Source organism: Sphaeramia orbicularis, unplaced genomic scaffold (assembly GCF_902148855.1).
Source record: "Sphaeramia orbicularis unplaced genomic scaffold, fSphaOr1.1, whole genome shotgun sequence".
Lineage (NCBI taxonomy): Eukaryota > Metazoa > Chordata > Actinopteri > Kurtiformes > Apogonidae > Sphaeramia > Sphaeramia orbicularis.
The window spans coordinates 164,350-175,066 of NW_021941617.1; positions in this window are offsets into that span (position 1 = coordinate 164,350).

The following is a 10,717-nucleotide window of genomic DNA, read 5'->3' on the forward strand; positions in this document are numbered from 1 at the left end:
TACTAAATTCTAAAATGATGTGGTTTTCCTGGGGCCTCATGTCACAGATTTATGTGGATTTCATACATAACCTGGCGTACGCTTAATCCAGAAAAGTCCGTACGCACAAAAAAATCCAGATGAACAAACGTGAGCATACGCCTGAATCCAAGTACATTTCTTTATTCATCCCCGTCAGCTTGAATTGAGTGGATATGTTGGAGTACCTGACTCCTCCTAAACTAAAGAAACCCACACTGGACCCCAGAGACTTCAAAAGCTACAGGCCCATTTCAAGCTCCCCCTATTGGCCAAAATCCTTGAGAAGGCAGTGCCTAAACAACTGACAGCTTTTCTGCAGACACACCAGATCTATGACTTTTCAGTCTGGTTTAGACAACGCCACTCAACACAAACCGCACTATTAAAGTGTCTAGTGACATCCTGATGGAGGCCGACTCCGGAAATCCACGGTCTTGGTCCTGCTAGATGTCCTCAGCCTTTGACACAGTGGACCATCCCATAATGATTGAGAGACTGAGGGACCTGGTAAGATGTCAGGTCCTGTGCTAGACTGGTTCTCCTCTTACCTGACCAGCAGAAGCTTCACTGTGTCAATAAACAACTTCCAATCTGACTCAGCGATCTACTGTGTGGTGTGCCACAAGGCTCTGTCCTGGGACCAGTCCTATTCTTACTCTATGTCCTCCCACTTGGCCACATTATCCGACACTATAGTGATGTCTCCTATCATCTATTCGCGGATGACATCCAGATATACTGTTCCTTTAACTCCTCTGAGCCCCAAAAACTGAGTTCCTTAATCATCTGCTTGTCAGAGCTGAAGCAGTGGCTAAATGAGAACAGCCTCCAGCTGAACTCCAGTCAAACACAGACCCTCATCATGACCCGGACAGTGCAATCCCAGGGATCAAACATCACCTTGGAGACCTGAGTTCCTCGGTAAAGACCAAACTGAGGAATCTGGGTGTCATCTTTGACCAGGACATGTCTTTAGAATTCTACTCCAAACACCTAGTCAAAAACTGTTTCTTCCACCTACGCAACATCTCCAAACTCAGATCTATGGTGTCCACAAATGAGCTCAGATGATCGTTCACGCTTTTGTGTCTTCTGCTCAGACTACTGCAACAGCCTGTTTACATGTTAAACAGAAGGAGCTGGCCCGTCTCAGTTTGTCCAGAACTCTGCTGAAGGCTCCTGACCCGCACAAACAGGAGAACCCACATCACTCCCATCCTTAAATCTCTCCACTGGCTCCTGTTCTATATCGTCTTCATTTCAAAATTCTTGTGCTAACTTTCCGGCCCTACATGGCCAGGCCCCTGCATACATTGCTTCCCTGATCCAGCCCTACAGCTCGACTCGTAGCTTGAGGTCTTCAGGACAGCACCTGCTGATGGTTCCACACACCTGCTGATGGTTCCACACACCTGCTGATGGTTCCACGGACCTGTTTTAGCACACGCGGTGACAGGTCTGTTAAAGCTGTGGCACCACGTCTATGGAATGACCTGCCTCTACACCTACGGTCCATGGACTCTGTACAGAGCTTTAAGAAACACCTCCAAACCCTCCTGTTCAAAAGGCTTTTTAGTCTCCCACCTGACCCAGGACCACCACAGACTGATTACACTCTATGTATTCATCATAACGTACTCCATGTGTCATCCCCCCCCCCCCCAGTCTCTCTATATCTCTATCGCTCTCTCTTTCTCCTCCTTTACTCTCTCTCTCTCTCTTTAACCCCAACTGGTCCAGGCAGACGTCCATCCTTCAGGAGTCTGGGTCTGCTCCAGGTTTCTGCTGTTAAAGGGAAGTTTTTCCTTCCACTGTCACCAATCACAATGTTTGTCCTGAAGGATTCTGTTGGGTCTGGAAACTGGATCTGATTCTGATTTGAATTGTAAGCACTTTGTGACTCTGTCTGTGAAAAGTGCTCTAGAAATAAATTTACTTACTTACTTACAGGGGTGACACTGGTCTGACAGGGGTGACACTGGTCCAGCAGGGGTGACACTGGTCTAACAGGTGACACTGGTCTGACAGGGTGACACTGGTCTGACGGGACACTGGACTGACAGGGTGACACTGGTCTAACAGGGGTGACACTGGTCTGACAGGGTGACACTGGTCGACAGGTGTGACACTGGTCTGACAGGGGACACTGGACTGACAGTGGTGACACTGGTCTGACAGGGTGACACTGGTCTAACAGGCGTGACACTGGACTAACAGGGTGACACTGGACCGATAGGGGTGACACTGGTCTGACAGGGTGACACTGGTCTGACAGGGTGACACTGGACTGACAGTGGTGACACTGGTCTGACAGGGTGACACTGGTCTAACAGGCGTGACACTGGACTAACAGGGTGACACTGGACCGATAGGGTGACACTGTCTGACAGGGGTGACACTGGTCTGACAGGGGTGACACTGGTCTGACAGGGGTGACACTGGACTGACAGGGGTGACACTGGACTGACAGGGGTGACACTGGTCTAACAGGGGTGACACTGGACTGACAGGGGTGACACTGGTCTGACAGGGGTAACACTGGTCTGATAGGGGTGACACTGGACTGACAGGGGTGACACTGGTCTAACAGGGGTGACACTGGACTGACAGGGGTGACACTGGTCTAACAGGGTGACACTGGTCTAACAGGGGGACACTGGTCTGACAGGACTGACTGGGATCACCCCCCAGGTAAATCTATATTTAGTATTAGTGTCAGTCACACATGAGTTCATTCTACAGGTCCTCAGTCTGATCACAGCTGAACTAGATAAAGGATCATGTGTGATCATGTCAGGAGATCAAGAGGAGATCACAGACTGACTCATGTTAATTACTCCAATTATTATTTTCCAACAGTGAGGCAGTAGTCGGTCAGACCCAGTCCCGTCCTCCTGTCACACAGGCTTCTGTGGACTCCACAGTGTGCTGATCCTCCGGTCCAACAGCTGATGATGCTCATCTGACCCACATGGGTCTGTACTGACCCGGGTCACCAGAGGACATCATGAGGACAGTCTGTGGAGTCAATGAGCGACTGGACCGACTCATAAATGTTCTGACAGACATGAACCACAGTAAATACATTTATCAACCAGTGAATTCTGGGTCCTTGTCTCTGTGGTTGTTGCTGAATATCCTCCTGGGCAGGACTAGCACTGATGGGTCCAGGGTTGGGCTGGTTCTGGTTAGTTCTGTTTGGTTCTGGTTAGTTCTGGTTGGTTCTGGCTGGTTCTGGTTGGTTCTGGTTCTGGCTGGTTCTGGCTGGTTCTGGTTGGTTCTGGTTAGTTCTGATTAGTTCTGGTTGGTTCTGTTTGGTTCTGGCTGGTTCTGGTTAGTTCTGGTTCTGGTTAGTTCTGGTTGGTTCTGGTTGGTTCTGGTTGTGGTTGGTTCTGGTGGTGGATGTGCTGCTCTGGCAGTAGGATGTGGTGTGGGTGTGTTTGTTGTTCTTCTGTGTATCTCTGATGTGTTCATCACTCTGTGGAATGACCTTTTCCACATTATTACCAGTTTTCTCAGCGTTTCCTCTCAGTGTCTCCAGTGGTTCTAAAGCACTAGAACCTGTGAACTCCAGCTGTGGAGTTGGAGTGGAGCAGTGCACATTTCCACGCTCATGTCACTGTTTATACATCTGAACGTGAGCGTGGAAAAGGATGTACACCCGGTTTTGGTGCGTATACATTACATCTATACATGAGGCCCCTGGTGTGTCCACACATACACACATGTTTCCTCTTCTTTTTCTCTTGTTGTAACGTCTGTCAACATCCGTTTTTATTAGCTTACCGGCTGACAGGCCATAAGCTATTGTCGTCATGCGGCATCTGTCGTCGTCTGTCGTCCGTTACAAAAATTTCAATTGTCTTCTTCTCTGAAACTACAACTCTGATTGACTTCAAACTTGGTATACAGCTTCTGTATGATGATGTCAACACAAGAGATTGAAATTATTTGGATCCGGATTTGATTCTGGATTTGGTGCGACTTTGAAAATGTTCCCATTATAACAGATAGGAAGTGGATTGATGCAATAAATCAGTATCAATGATATCAAGTGTGAATTTGAATTTTTTATAGATCTGATTGAATATGAGCAAAACATGGGCTGTTTCTGTAATAGAATAAATACACAGAACTGGGGGAGAATAAATGGATCTGGATACATTTACCAAAGCTTTGAATTTGGCCGGTAAGATACAGGACCATTGGTCCGATTTTTTTAATTCACCTGACTCTAGTTGCAAAAAAAAAGCCTTTCCATTGCAGTTTTGTGTGATATATCATTTGTGCTACGCCCAAAAAACCACGTCTAGTCAGCGCAAAAAACTTTTAATCGAAAAATGAGACTTTTTTAGTGAAATTATCATTTTTCCATCAGGTACATTTTTATGCTTAAGTTATATTTGTGCAATTTGAAGGTCCATGGAAAAGAGACTTATGTGGCAGTCGGGGTTCAGGAGGTAGAGCGGGTGGTCCAGTAACTGAAAGGTTGGTGGTTTGAATCCTGCTCTGTCCTATTCAGTCTGTTGAGTCCACTAAAGGTACAGAACGTCCCGTCCCTTTGTCCATGGACTGTCTTCTGTTCCGTTCCTGCTGTTGGATCTTCTTCAATCCTATTCCCTGAACCTTTAATTTAATACAGCAGATAAATAAATAAAGGGGATGAGGTGCTTTATTGTCATCAGGTATTTGCTCTTGTTACACAAATAGTCGTCCCAAACCTTTGGCCCCTTCGTGTCCATCAGCTGTTATTGGAATCGACCGCTCTGCTGGAGTAGAAACAGCGAACAGCCGAACAGTGTCAACATTTCATATCAAATGGATTAACTCTGGAAGTGTGTGTGTTCGGCTGAAGGAGAGCACTGCACGGGGGGGGGGGGGGGGCACCGTCAAACACCTAATGAGTGTGTGTGTGTGTGTGTGTGTGTTGGGAGGCACCGGGGAGCCGAGCACAGGGACGAAATATTGACAACAAATATTTGATTGAAGGGTAGGGGTGTCCCCAGGATGTCCCCAGACAAACACACAGTAAAACCTGAACACACACTTTCAATGTCAGCGTCTACAGCCACAACTGAGCTGCACACACACACACACATATATATATACACACACACACATGCACACACACACACACACACACACACATATACACACACATATATGCACACACACACCCACACACACACACACACACACACATATATATATACACACACATATATGCACACACACACACACATACACACACACACACACACACACACCTGGCTGAGCACCAGTGGGTGTTTTCAGGTGGAAGTCCTCAGGGCAGACTTCACAGCATGGCTGACCTAAAAATCCAATAAACCCAGAGGTGTGTGTTAGTGAAGCAGCGCACGGGAACATTTCAGTGGAAACAACTGGAAAAGAAGGTGGAAACAGAAGCAACAGATGCAAGTGTAAGTGCTGGTGTTGGACTCTGCGTTGTGTTTTTTAAAGGACCAGACCCATACATACGACTTTGGAAGCAGTCTGCATTTATTGTTTTTCATTCTTCACAAAAATGAAAAAGATACAAAAAAACCTGTGGTCAGTGACCCCCCCCCCCCCCCCCCCGCGTAAAACATGACCTACACAGACCAAATGATACAGAAATGTGTTTCAGCCAAGGTTATTATCATTAACGAAAACTAACGAAATGACGAAAACTAGAATTGTAAAAACATTTTCGTTAACTGAAATAAATAAAAACTATAATTAAAAGAAAAAAAAAGATAACTATCTGAAACTGTATTGTTTCATGGCCCGGCTCATGACGAAAGGACGCCAACAACAAAGTATGCAATGAAGAATGAAGTGATTAATTTACATTAAATAAAGAGAAATGTACAAACAATAGAACTGGTATGGGATGTGGCATCTGTAGCGTCAGTAATGAGGCGAGTGAATGTGAGAAGTGTGAGTGTTGGATGGTGTTAAATAAAAGACAAGGGCAGCGAAAACATACGGTGGTCTGACGCTGTCAGTCTGAACAGCAAAGGAGAGAGAGAGAGACTTTGGCGCTTTACCGCCAGTATAAATAGGCGTGGTGTGTCGGACCCAGACCCACGCGTGTGCGCTGGTCCGCCCCTAACTCCGCCCCTATTTCCACCTGCAGACAAACGTTAGGGCACAAGCAGCCCACATGACCAGAAGGGAGGGGTCATGACAATTGTATTTTACAAAACTAAAACATAAAAATTCTGGATCAAATTCCCTTGGTTTTGGTCTTTGTCAATGTCAGATTGATGTTAAATGGATTTCTTTGTCTCTCTCAGTTTTGTGCTGTCTCCATACGACACTTTTTGCTCCGTCACTTGTGTTCACTTGTGGTTTCCAGTCGTCTTCTGGTCCCCACTCTACCTGGAAACATGGAGACTAAAGCAGCAGAGTCCTGTCTGGGATTGATTTGAATAGGAGCACAGAGAAGAAGAGAAAAGAGACCACTGAACTACAACTGAACTACAACTGAACTACAACTGAACTACAACTAAACTACAACTGAACTACAACTAAACTACACTAAACTACAACTGAACTACAACTGAACTACAACTAACTACAACTGAACTACAACTAAACTACAACTGAACTACGACTGAACTACAACTAAACTACAACTGAACTACAACTAAACTACAACTGAACTACAACTGACTAACAATTGAACTACAACTGACTACAACTAAACTACAACTGAACTACAACTGAACTACAACTGAACTACAACTGAACTACAACTAAACTACAACTGAACTACAACTAAACTACAACTAAACTACAACTGAACTACAACTGAACTACAACTAAACTACAACTAAACTACAACTGAACTACGACTGAACTACAACTAAACTACAACTGAACTACAACTAAACTACAACTGAACTACGACTGAACTACAACTAAACTACAACTGAACTACAACTAAACTAAAACTAAGCATTTAGAAAAAAATGAAAACTAATAAAAACTATCAAACCTGCTGTAAACACAAATTAAAATGACCTGAATTAGAGAAAAAAAGTCCAAACTAAATAAAACTAAACTAGAATGAAAAATCCAAAACTATTAGAACTTTGGATGGAAGCAGTCTCCATTTATTGTTTTTTTCGTTCCTGACAAAAGTGACAAAGATACAAAACCCTCTGGTCAGCAACCCCCCAGCTCCACCTTTGGTCCTGTGGTGTTTGGGGTCAGACCTCCACCCTTTGTCCTGTGGTGTTTGGGGTCATAGCTCCACCTTTGGTCATGTGGTGTTTGGGGTCACAGCTCCACCTTTGGTCCTGTGGTGTTTGGGGTCACAGCTCCACCTTTGGTCCTGTGGTGTTTGGGGTCATAGCTCCACCCTTGGTCCTGTGGTGTTTGGGGTCACAGCTCCACCTTTGGTCCTGTGGTGTTTGGGGTCAGACCTCCACCCTTGGTCCTGTGGTGTTTGGGGTCATAGCTCCACCTTTGGTCCTCTGGTGTTTGGGGTCACAGCTCCACCTTTGGTCTTGTTGCTTGGGGTCAGACCTCCACCTTTGGTCCTCTGGTGTTTGGGGTCAACCTCCACCCTTGGTCCTGTGGTTTTTGGGGTCATAGCTCCACCTTTGGTCCTGTGGTGTTTGGGGTCACAGCTCCACCTGTGGTCCTGTGGTGTTTGGGGTCAGACCTCCACCCTTGGTCCTGTGGTGTTTGGGGTCATAGCTCCACCTTTGGTCCTCTGGTGTTCTGGGTCACAGCTCCACCTTTGGTCTTGTGGTGCTTGGGGTCACAGCTTCACCTGGTGGATAAAAAAGGAACTGCACCTTTGATAAAATTTATAGTAAATCTGAGTTGGACTGAATGTAGAAGATGATACGAACTCTGTTCCCTTAAGTTTTTTTTTTTATACTTGAATATCCAAATACTAAATGCACAGGTGCACTGTTAGGCTCCTTTTTTTTTTTTTTTTAATTATTTATTTATTCATCAATTTTTTGTTGTTTATGTATGTATGTAAGTATGTATGTATTTTTCATTGTATTATGGTTATAAATACTACTATGTGTGAATACATATGTGTATTTATGCATAATTTTCTTTGTCTTATTTCCTAGATGTGTGGTTGACTATATTATACAAGCTTATTATTATTATCATTATTAGTATCCATTTACTTACTTAGTTACTTTATGTATATTACTCTTGTTTTTTCTCTCTTTCTTTTTCTTCCTTTCAGTGAGCTTTTTTTTTTTTTTTTAAAGAGAGACAGCAGTGTACTTTGCACCACTGATGTCCTGTCTAATGTCTTATGACACTGTTGTGAATAAAAGTTTGACCCCAGATCCTGTTGGACAAACAATGGTGTCATGTGGGCTTTTTCTGGTACTTTTCCTGGTACTATTCCTGGTACTTTTCCTGTACTTTTCCTGCTACTTTTACTGCTACTTTTACTGACGCTGCTGGTGGAAACTACACATTTAAGACACTTGCACTTTGAATATTTTAATTTCCTGTAGTTTTGTACTTCTGCTTCACTATATCTCAGAGAATACTACTCAGATTTTCTTCATTCTATTTGTTTTTGATCTTTCACAGTTTTCCATCCTGTTCTGTCCTGTTCAGCGAAAACCACATCGCTTTTGGGTTTGGGAAGCATAAAGCTGAAATCTGGTCTGTTTTTCCTGAGTTTCTGAAAAGCTGATATTTTAAAGATGTGTGGATCTAACAGGATTATTATTATTATTATTATTATTATTATTATTATTATTATTATTATTATTATTATCAGTAGTAGTAGTATAACTTGCTTGTTGTATTACTATTACTACTTTGTGCTTGTTTCTGCTAGTACTTTCCAATGTACAATGGTGTTTTTTCACTCCTGTTTTTCATATCTGTTTTATAGTTATGTTGTTGTATTGCTTTTTTTCTTGGGGGTTTACAGAGGGTCTGTATGTGACGTCACCGCTAGAGGAAGTCACCGCGGTCCCGCCCACTGAGTGTCAGACAGAGGCAGATGAGCAGCGGCTTTGGCTTGAATACTGCGAAAACTTTAGAACAATCTAAAAAATGGGGCAGAGCTGTTGTGCCACTGATCGCACAAATAGGTTTAAAAGCACTGGGAGCTCTGGTTTTAGTGACGACCTAAAGCCAAAGACAGAAGAAGCAGATGGATCGCTGCAATTCAGAGAAAGAACTGGAATCCAGACAACCAAACCTGGATTGTGTCAGCTAACGTTCATTTGTGCTGTGTTCTGGTGTAAACTCATCCCTTAAATTCCATCTGGTTTTGGCTAACGTTCCTTCTTAGTAAAGCTCTTAATGTTAGCATCTGTCATTTAGTTCTATGTTTCAGAACTCAATCGTTTTGTCTTCAGTTGTGTGATTGTGAACCTTGTGTTCTACATGATTTGTAAACTAGCTTAAACTGAGGCTAACCTAGTTTTCCAGATCAGGGGCTCCTCTAGCACACAGCTGTTGGATCTGTGTTGGTGGATCCAGTATTGACGTGAACTCTCCTTAAATCTCCACAGTACCAGTAGATCATCCACTCACTTGGGTCAGTACTAAGGGTTCAACTCCAGTAAATCAGTAGTGAACTGTGAGCACTACTGCTGGGCCTTTACCGCCAAAATCACCGCCAACAAACTCCGTCTGCACTGACACAAAACCTCCAAAACAATAGTATGTTGAATGAAAGCACTCACCAGCTGGAATCCTCTAATGAACCAGGACCAGGATGGACACAACTCTGGGTCTGTTGGATGCTTTCAGCCTTTGCATTGGGGATTTTCCCGCATTGAACTCAGGTTCATCTAAATGTCAGGATAGGTGATTTCTGTCCCAGATCAGTGTTGGTAGAACACTGGTTGTTTGGTAGCTTGGATGGATCCATGTCCAGTCCAGTTGTCTTTAATTTCATTTTATTCCACAGTTTTCCCTCTGGCTGGAGTTACTGCTATACTCCGCCATGTTGAGCCAGTTTGTTTTTTGCCGCTCAGTCTGACTGAGATGGGCGTGGCCTGGGGGGAAGTGACGGATGTGCATTCCCTCTATTGTGTGTGTGTGCTCTGTGCTTTTGAACCTCAATGTCCTGAGGGTTCTACTCAAAGGATCAATAAAATTCAATCTAATCTAATCTGATCTGATCTAATCTAATCTAATCTAATGCAATCTGATCTAATCTAATGTAATCTAATCTAATAAAATCTGATCTGATCTAATCTAATTTAATGTAATCTAATCTGATCTAATGTAATCTAATCTAATGTAACCTGATTTGATGTAATCTAATCTAATGTAATCTGACCTAATCTAATTTGATCTAATCTAATCTGATTTGATCTAATCTAATGTAATCTGATCTGATCTAATGTAATGTAATGTAATCTAATGTAATCTGATCTAATCTAATGTAATCTGATCTAATCTAATCTGATCTGATGTAATGTAATCTCTAATGTAATCTGATTTGATCTAATGTAATGTAATCTAATCCTGCAGATGAAACTACCAACAGTTACTAAAGTAGCTCAAATGTAAAACGTAACATACACATGACTGCAGCAATAAAATTAATCCAATAATATAATAAACCACTACCTGGATTGTCATACTTTAAGAACAGTTTGATGATGACAAAACTTTAGTGACACTAAGATTCTGAATGCACAGCTTTTACTGAGAGTGGAGCATTTTGACAGCGTGG